Consider the following 9,615-nt stretch of genomic DNA (forward strand, 5'->3'; position numbering starts at 1 on the left):
AAAAATCTAAATAACTTCACAGATCTTCATTGTAAAGGGTTTAAACACTGATTCCCAGGCTTGTTCAATGAACCATAAACAATTAATGAACATACACCTGTGGAACGGTCGTTAAGACACGAACAGCTTACAGACGGTAGGCAATTAAGGTCACAGTTATGAGAATTTAGGACACTAAAGGGGCCTTTCTACTGACTCTGAAAAACACCAACAGAAAGATGCCCAGGGTCCCTGCTCATCTGCAAGAGCGTGCTTTAGGCATGAGGACCTCTGAGGACTGCAGATGTGGCCAGGGCAATAAATTGCAATGTCCGTACTGCGAGACGCCTAAGACATAGCTACAGGGAGACGGGAGGGACAGCTGATCGTCCTCGCAGTGGCAGACCACGTGTAACAACACCTGAATAGGATCGGTACATCCATACATCACACCTGCTGGACAGGTACAGGATGGCAACAACAATGGATGTACATGGATTACACCAGGAACACACAATCCCTCCATCAGTGCTCAGACTGTCCGCAATAGACAGAGATGCTGGACTGGGCTTGTAGGCCTGTTATAAGGCAGGTCCTCACCAGACATCACCGGCAACAACGTCGCCTATGGGTACAAACCCACCATTGCCGGACCAGACGGGACTGGCAAAAAGTGCTTTTCACTGACGAGGTACGGTTTTGTCTCACCAGGGGTGATGGTCGAAAGTTATCAAAAATAGATAAGATCTTGCTGCCATGGAAAGGAAAATACCTGTCAATGTGTGGAAAAGTTGCCCTGATGAAGTCTTTAGTCCCAGTCGACCTATTTGCTTATGGCCTTCCCTACACCTTTTAATTATATGAGCAAAACATTTTTCATTTTATTTGGAATGGCAAGCCAGACAAAATTAAACTAGCCTATTTATATAATGAATATGAGGTAGGGTTAGGGGAAGGGTGGTAGGGTTAGGGGAAGGGAGGTAGGGTTAGGGTGGTAGGGTTAGGGTGGTAGGGTTAGGGGAAGGGAGGTAGGGTTAGGGGAAGGGAGGTAGGGTTAGTGGAAGGGAGGTAGGGTTAGGGGAAGGGTGGTAGGGCTAGGGGAAGGGTGGTAGGGCTAGGGGAAGGGAGGTAGGGTTAGGGGAAGGGAGGTAGGGTTAGGGGAAGGGAGGTAGGGTTAGGGGTAGGGTTAGGGGAAGGGTGGTAGGGTTAGGGGAAGGGAGGTAGGGTTAGGGGAAGGGAGGTAGGGTTAGGGGAAGGGTGGTAGGGTTAGGGGAAGGGAGGTAGGTAGGGTTAGGGGAAGGGAGGTAGGGTTAGGGTGGTAGGGTTAGGGGAAGGGAGGTAGGGTTAGGGGAAGGGAGGTAGGGTTAGGGGGAAGGGAGGTAGGGGGAGGGAGGTAGGGTTAGGGGGAGGGTGGTAGGGTTAGGGGGAGGGTGGTAGGGTTAGGGGGAGGGTGGTAGGGCTAGGGTGGTAGGGTTAGGGTGGTAGGGTTAGGGAGGTAGGGTTAGGGGAAGGGTGGTAGGGCTAGGGGAAGGGAGGTAGGGTTAGTGGAAGGGAGGTAGGGTTAGGGGAAGGGAGGTAGGGTTAGTGGAAGGGAGGTAGGGTTAGGGGAAGGGAGGTAGGGTGGTAGGGTTAGGGGAAGGGTGGTAGGGTTAGGGGAAGGGTGGTAGGGTTAGGGGAAGGGTGGTAGGGTTAGGGGAAGGGTGGTAGGGTTAGGGGAAGGGTGGTAGGGTTAGGGGAAGGGTGGTAGGGTTAGGGGAAGGGAGGTAGGGTTAGGGGAAGGGAGGTAGGGTTAGGGGAAGGGAGGTAGGGTTAGCGGAAGGGAGGTAGGGTTAGCGGAAGGGAGGTAGGGTTAGGGGAAGGGTGGTAGGGTTAGGGGAAGGGTGGTAGGGTTAGGGGAAGGGTGGTAGGGTTAGGGGAAGGGAGGTAGGGTTAGGGGAAGGGAGGTAGGGTTAGGGGAAGGGAGGTAGGGTTAGGGTGGTAGGGTTAGGGTGGTAGGGTTAGGGGAAGGGAGGTAGGGTTAGGGGAAGGGAGGTAGGGTTAGTGGAAGGGAGGTAGGGTTAGGGGAAGGGAGGTAGGGTTAGGGGAAGGGAGGTAGGGTTAGGGGAAGGGTGGTAGGGTTAGGGGAAGGGTGGTAGGGTTAGGGGAAGGGTGGTAGGGTTAGGGGAAGGGTGGTAGGGTTAGGGGAAGGGTGGTAGGGTTAGGGGAAGGGAGGTAGGGTTAGGGGAAGGGAGGTAGGGTTAGGGGAAGGGTGGTAGGGGAAGGGTGGTAGGGTTAGGGGAAGGGAGGTAGGGTTAGGGGAAGGGAGGTAGGGGAAGGGAGGTAGGGTTAGGGGAAGGGAGGTAGGTAGGGTTAGGGGAAGGGTGGTAGGGTTAGGGGAAGGGAGGTAGGGTTAGGGGAAGGGAGGTAGGTAGGGTTAGGGGAAGGGTGGTAGGGTTAGGGGAAGGGAGGTAGGGTTAGGGGGGTAGGGTTAGGGGAAGGGAGGTAGGGGGAGGGAGGTAGGGTTAGGGGGAGGGTGGTAGGGTTAGGGGGAGGGTGGTAGGGTTAGGGGGAGGGTGGTAGGGTTAGGAGGAGGGTGGTAGGGCTAGGGTGGTAGGGTTAGGGTGGTAGGGTTAGGGGAAGGGTGGTAGGGCTAGGGGAAGGGAGGTAGGGTTAGTGGAAGGGAGGTAGGGTTAGTGGAAGGGAGGTAGGGTTAGTGGAAGGGAGGTAGGGTTAGGGGAAGGGAGGTAGGGTGGTAGGGTTAGGGGAAGGGTGGTAGGGTTAGGGTGGTAGGGTTAGGGGAAGGGAGGTAGGGTTAGGGGAAGGGAGGTAGGGTTAGGGTGGTAGGGTTAGGGTGGTAGGGTTAGGGGAAGGGAGGTAGGGTTAGGGGGAGGGAGGTAGGGTTAGGGTGGTAGGGTTAGGGGAAGGGAGGTAGGGTTAGGGTGGTAGGGTTAGGGGAAGGGAGGTAGGGTTAGGGGAAGGGTGGTAGGGTTAGGGGAAGGGAGGTAGGGTTAGGGTGGTAGGGTTAGGGGAAGGGAGGTAGGGTTAGGGTGGTAGGGTTAGGGGAAGGGAGGTAGGGTTAGGGGGGAAGGGAGGTAGGGTTAGGGGGAGGGAGGTAGGTAGGGTTAGTGGAAGGGTGGTAGGGTTAGGGTGGTAGGGTTAGGGTGGTAGGGTTAGGGGAAGGGAGGTAGGGTTAGGGGGAGGGAGGTAGGTAGGGTTAGTGGAAGGGTGGTAGGGTTAGGGGAAGGGAGGTAGGGTTAGTGGAAGGGAGGTAGGGTTAGTGGAAGGGAGGTAGGGTTAGTGGAAGGGAGGTAGGGTTAGGGGAAGGGAGGTAGGGTTAGGGGAAGGGAGGTAGGGTTAGGGGAAGGGTGGTAGGGCTAGGGGAAGGGTGGTAGGGCTAGGGGAAGGGAGGTAGGGTTAGTGGAAGGGTGGTAGGGCTAGGGGAAGGGAGGTAGGGTTAGTGGAAGGGAGGTAGGGAGGTAGGGTTAGGGGGGTAGGGTTAGGGGAAGGGAGGTAGAGTTAGGGGAAGGGAGGTAGGGTTAGGGGAAGGGAGGTAGGGTTAGGGGAAGGGAGGTAGGGTTAGGGGAAGGGGGGTAGGGTTAGGGGAAGGGAGGTAGGGTTAGGGGGTAGGGTTAGGGGAAGGGTGGTAGGGCTAGGGGAAGGGAGGTAGGGTTAGGGGAAGGGAGGTAGGGTTAGGGTGGTAGGGTTAGGGTGGTAGGGTTAGGGGAAGGGTGGTAGGGCTAGGGGAAGGGAGGTAGGGCTAGGGGAAGGGTGGTAGGGTTAGGGGGAGGGAGGTAGGTAGGGTTAGTGGAAGGGTGGTAGGGTTAGGGGAAGGGAGGTAGGGTTAGTGGAAGGGAGGTAGGTAGGGTTAGGGGAAGGGAGGTAGGTAGGGTTAGGGGAAGGGTGGTAGGGCTAGGGGAAGGGTGGTAGGGCTAGGGGAAGGGTGGTAGGGTTAGGGGGTTAGGGGAAGGGAGGTAGGGTTAGGGGGTTAGGGGAAGGGAGGTAGGGTTAGGGGAAGGGAGGTAGGGTTAGGGGGGTAGGGTTAGGGGAAGGGAGGTAGGGTTAGGGTGGTAGGGTTAGGGGAAGGGTGGTAGGGCTAGGGGAAGGGAGGTAGGGCTAGGGGAAGGGTGGTAGGGTTAGGGGGAGGGAGGTAGGTAGGGTTAGTGGAAGGGTGGTAGGGTTAGGGGAAGGGTGGTAGGGTTAGGGGAAGGGAGGTAGGGTTAGTGGAAGGGAGGTAGGGTTAGTGGAAGGGAGGTAGGTAGGGTTAGGGGAAGGGAGGTAGGGTTAGGGGAAGGGTGGTAGGGCTAGGGGGTTAGGGGAAGGGAGGTAGGGTTAGGGGAAGGGAGGTAGGGTGGTAGGGTTAGGGTTAGGGTGGTAGGGTTAGGGGGGTAGGGTTAGGGGAAGGGAGGTAGGGTTAGTGGAAGGGTGGTAGGGCTAGGGGAAGGGAGGTAGGGCTAGGGGAAGGGAGGTAGGGCTAGGGGAAGGGTGATAGGGTTAGGGGAAGGGTGATAGGGTTAGGGGAAGGGTGGTAGGGTTAGGGTGGTAGGGTTAGGGGAAGGGTGATAGGGTTAGGGGAAGGGTGGTAGGGTTAGGGTGGTAGGGTTAGGGGAAGGGAGGTAGGGTTAGGGGAAGGGAGGTAGGGTTAGGGGAAGGGAGGTAGGGTTAGGGGAAGGGAGGTAGGGTTAGGGGAAGGGTGGTAGGGCTAGGGGAAGGGAGGTAGGGTTAGGGGAAGGGAGGTAGGGTTAGGGTGGTAGGGTTAGGGGGTTAGGGTGGTAGGGCTAGGGGAAGGGAGGTAGGGTTAGGGGAAGGGTGGTAGGGTTAGGGGGAGGGAGGTAGGTAGGGTTAGTGGAAGGGTGGTAGGGTTAGGGGAAGGGAGGTAGGGTTAGTGGAAGGGAGGTAGGGTTAGTGGAAGGGAGGTAGGGTTAGTGGAAGGGAGGTAGGGTTAGGGGAAGGGAGGTAGGGTTAGGGGAAGGGAGGTAGGTAGGGTTAGGGGAAGGGAGGTAGGGCTAGGGGAAGGGTGGTAGGGTTAGGGGGTTAGGGGAAGGGAGGTAGGGTTAGGGGAAGGGAGGTAGGGTTAGGGGAAGGGAGGTAGGGTTAGGGGAAGGGAGGTAGGGTTAGGGTGGTAGGGTTAGGGGAAGGGAGGTAGGGTTAGGGGAAGGGAGGTAGGGTTAGGGTTAGGGTGGTAGGGTTAGGGTGGTAGGGTTAGGGGGGTAGGGTTAGGGGAAGGGAGGTAGGGTTAGTGGAAGGGTGGTAGGGCTAGGGGAAGGGAGGTAGGGCTAGGGGAAGGGAGGTAGGGCTAGGGGAAGGGAGGTAGGGCTAGGGGAAGGGTGGTAGGGTTACGGGAAGGGTGATAGGGTTAGGGGAAGGGAGGTAGGGTTAGGGGAAGGGAGGTAGGGTTAGGGGAAGGGTGGTAGGGCTAGGGGAAGGGAGGTAGGGTTAGGGGAAGGGTGGTAGAGTTAGGGGAAGGGAGGTAGGGTTAGGGTGGTAGGGTTAGGGGAAGGGAGGTAGGGTTAGGGTGGTAGGGTTAGGGTGGTAGGGTTAGGGGAAGGGTGGTAGGGCTAGGGGAAGGGAGGTAGGGTTAGGGGAAGGGTGGTAGGGTTAGGGGAAGGGTGGTAGGTAGGGTTAGTGGAAGGGTGGTAGGGTTAGGGGAAGGGTGGTAGGGCTAGGGGAAGGGTGGTAGGGCTAGGGGAAGGGTGGTAGGGCTAGGATAGGAGGTAGGGCTAGGATAGGAGGTAGGGCTAGGGGAAGGGTGATAGGGTTAGGGGAAGGGAGGTAGGGTTAGGGGAAGGGTGGTAGGGCTAGGGTGGTAGGGCTAGGGTGGTAGGGCTAGGGGAAGGGAGGTAGGGTTAGGGGAAGGGAGGTAGGGTTAGGGAAGGGAGGTAGGGTTAGGGGAAGGGAGGTAGGGTTAGGGGGTAGGGTTAGGGGAAGGGAGGTAGAGTTAGGGGAAGGGAGGTAGGGTTAGGGAAGGGAGGTAGGGTTAGGGGAAGGGAGGTAGGGTTAGGGGAAGGGTGGTAGGGCTAGGGGGTTAGGGGAAGGGAGGTAGGGTTAGGGGAAGGGAGGTAGGGTTAGGGGGGTAGGGTTAGGGGAAGGGAGGTAGGGTTAGGGGAAGGGTGGTAGGGCTAGGGAGGTAGGGCTAGGGTGGTAGGGTTAGGGGGAGGGAGGTAGGGTTAGGGGGAGGGGGTAGGGAGGTAGAGTTAGTGGAAGGGTGGTAGGGTTAGGGGAAGGGAGGTAGGGTTAGGGGGAGGGAGGTAGGGTTAGGGGGAGGGTGGTAGGGTTAGGGAGGTAGGGTTAGGGTGGTAGGGTTAGGGGAAGGGTGGTAGGGCTAGGGGAAGGGAGGTAGGGTTAGGGGAAGGGTGGTAGGGTTAGGGGGAGGGAGGTAGGTAGGGTTAGGGGAAGGGTGGTAGGGTTAGTGGAAGGGAGGTAGGGTTAGTGGAAGGGAGGTAGGGTTAGTGGAAGGGAGGTAGGGTTAGGGGAAGGGAGGTAGGGTTAGGGGAAGGGTGGTAGGGCTAGGGGAAGGGTGGTAGGGCTAGGGGAAGGGAGGTAGGGTTAGTGGAAGGGAGGTAGGGTTAGGGGAAGGGAGGTAGGGTTAGGGGAAGGGTGGTAGGGCTAGGGGAAGGGATGTAGGGTTAGTGGAAGGGTGGTAGGGCTAGGGGAAGGGAGGTAGGGTTAGTGGAAGGGAGGTAGGTAGGGTTAGGGGAAGGGAGGTAGGGTTAGGGGAAGGGTGGTAGGGCTAGGGGAAGGGTGGTAGGGTTAGGGGGTTAGGGGAAGGGAGGTAGGGTTAGGGGAAGGGAGGTAGGGTTAGGGGAAGGGTGGTAGGGCTAGGGGAAGGGTGGTAGGGTTAGGGGGTTAGGGGAAGGGAGGTAGGGTTAGGGGAAGGGAGGTAGGGTTAGGGGGTAGGGTTAGGGGAAGGGAGGTAGGGTTAGTGGAAGGGTGGTAGGGCTAGGGGAAGGGAGGTAGGGCTAGGGGAAGGGAGGTAGGGCTAGGGGAAGGGAGGTAGGGCTAGGGGAAGGGAGGTAGGGTTAGGGTGGTAGGGTTAGGGTGGTAGGGTTAGGGGAAGGGAGGTAGGGTTAGGGGAAGGGTGGTAGGGCTAGGGGAAGGGAGGTAGGGTTAGGGGAAGGGTGGTAGAGTTAGGGGAAGGGAGGTAGGGTTAGGGTGGTAGGGTTAGGGGAAGGGAGGTAGGGTTAGGGTGGTAGGGTTAGGGGTAGGGTTAGGGTGGTAGGGTTAGGGTGGTAGGGTTAGGGGAAGGGTGGTAGGGTTAGGGGAAGGGTGGTAGGTAGGGTTAGTGGAAGGGTGGTAGGGTTAGGGGAAGGGAGGTAGGGTTAGGGGAAGGGAGGTAGGGTTAGGGGAAGGGAGGTAGGTAGGGTTAGGGGAAGGGTGGTAGGGCTAGGGGAAGGGTGGTAGGGCTAGGATAGGAGGTAGGGCTAGGATAGGAGGTAGGGCTAGGATAGGAGGTAGGGTTAGGGGAAGGGTGGTAGGGCTAGGGGAAGGGTGGTAGGGTTAGGGGAAGGGAGGTAGGGTTAGGGGAAGGGAGGTAGGGTTAGGGGAAGGGAGGTAGGGTTAGGGGAAGGGAGGTAGGGTTAGGGGAAGGGAGGGTTTGGGGGGTAGGGTTAGGGGAAGGGAGGTAGGGTTAGGGGGGTAGGGTTAGGGGAAGGGAGGTAGAGTTAGGGGAAGGGAGGTAGGGTTAGGGGGAAGGGAGGTAGGGTTAGGGGAAGGGAGGTAGGGTTAGGGGGTAGGGTTAGGGGAAGGGAGGTAGAGTTAGGGGAAGGGTGGTAGGGCTAGGGGGGTAGGGTTAGGGGAAGGGAGGTAGGGTTAGGGGGTAGGGTTAGGGGAAGGGTGGTAGGGCTAGGGGAAGGGAGGTAGGGGGAGGGAGGTAGGGTTAGGGGGAGGGGGTAGGGTTAGGGGGAGGGAGGTAGGGTTAGTGGAAGGGTGGTAGGGCTAGGGGAAGGGAGGTAGGGTTAGGGGAAGGGAGGTAGGGGAAGGGAGGTAGGGTTAGGGGGAGGGAGGTAGGGTTAGGGGGGTAGGGTTAGGGGAAGGGAGGTAGGGTTAGGGGAAGGGTGGTAGGGCTAGGGGAAGGGAGGTAGGGCTAGGGTGGTAGGGTTAGGGGGAGGGAGGTAGGGTTAGGGGGAGGGGGTAGGGTTAGGGGGAGGGAGGTAGGGTTAGGGGAAGGGAGGTAGGGTTAGGGGAAGGGAGGTAGGGTTAGGGGGAGGGAGGTAGGGTTAGGGGGAGGGAGGTAGGGTTAGGGGGAGGGAGGTAGGGTTAGGGGAAGGGAGGTAGGGTTAGGGGAAGGGTGGTAGGGCTAGGGGAAGGGTGGTAGGGCTAGGGGAAGGGTGGTAGGGCTAGGGGAAGGGTGGTAGGGCTAGGGGAAGGGTGGTAGGGCTAGGGGAAGGGTGGTAGGGCTAGGGGAAGGGAGGTAGGGTTAGTGGAAGGGAGGTAGGGTTAGGGGAAGGGTGGTAGGGTTAGGGGAAGGGTGGTAGGGCTAGGGGAAGGGTGGTAGGGCTAGGGGAAGGGTGGTAGGGTTAGTGGAAGGGAGGTAGGGTTAGGGGAAGGGTGGTAGGGTTAGGGGAAGGGAGGTAGGGTTAGGGGAAGGGAGGTAGGGTTAGGGGGTAGGGTTAGGGGAAGGGAGGTAGGGTTAGGGGGTAGGGTTAGGGGAAGGGAGGTAGGGTTAGGGGAAGGGTGGTAGGGCTAGGGGGGTAGGGTTAGGGGAAGGGAGGTAGGGTTAGGGGAAGGGTGGTAGGGCTAGGGGAAGGGAGGTAGGGTTAGGGTGGTAGGGTTAGGGGGAGGGAGGTAGGGTTAGGGGAAGGGGGTAGGGTTAGGGGGAGGGAGGTAGGGTTAGTGGAAGGGTGGTAGGGCTAGGGGAAGGGAGGTAGGGTTAGGGGGAGGGAGGTAGGGTTAGGGGAAGGGAGGTAGGGTTAGGGGGAGGGAGGTAGGGTTAGGGGAAGGGAGGTAGGGTTAGGGGAAGGGAGGTAGGGCTAGGGGAAGGGAGGTAGGGCTAGGGGAAGGGAGGTAGGGCTAGGGCTAGGGGGGTAGGGTTAGGGAGGTAGGGTTAGGGGAAGGGAGGTAGGGTTAGGGGAAGGGTGGTAGGGCTAGGGGAAGGAGGTAGGGCTAGGGTGGTAGGGTTAGGGGGAGGGAGGTAGGGTTAGGGGGAGGGGGTAGGGTTAGGGGGAGGGAGGTAGGGTTAGTGGAAGGGTGGTAGGGCTAGGGGAAGGGAGGTAGGGTTAGGGGAAGGGAGGTAGGGTTAGGGGGAGGGTGGTAGGGTTAGGGTGGTAGGGTTAGGGGAAGGGAGGTAGGGTTAGGGGGAGGTAGGGTTAGGGGAAGGGTGGTAGGGTTAGGGGAAGGGTGGTAGGGTTAGGGGGAGGGAGGTAGGGTTAGGGGAAGGGTGGTAGGGTTAGGGGGAGGGAGGTAGGTAGGGTTAGGGGAAGGGAGGTAGGGTTAGTGGAAGGGAGGTAGGGTTAGTGGAAGGGAGGTAGGGATAGGGGAAGGGAGGTAGGGTTAGGGAAGGGAGGTAGGGTTAGGGGAAGGGAGGTAGGGTTAGGGGAAGGGTGGTAGGGCTAGGGGAAGGGTGGTAGGGCTAGGGGAAGGGTGGTAGGGCTAGGATAGGAGGTAGGGCTAGGGGAAGGGAGGTAGGGCTAGGGGAAGGGAGGTAGGGTTAGGGGAAGGGTG

Source organism: Oncorhynchus masou, chromosome 17, assembly GCF_036934945.1.
Source record: "Oncorhynchus masou masou isolate Uvic2021 chromosome 17, UVic_Omas_1.1, whole genome shotgun sequence".
NCBI classification, from domain to species: Eukaryota; Metazoa; Chordata; class Actinopteri; order Salmoniformes; family Salmonidae; genus Oncorhynchus; species Oncorhynchus masou.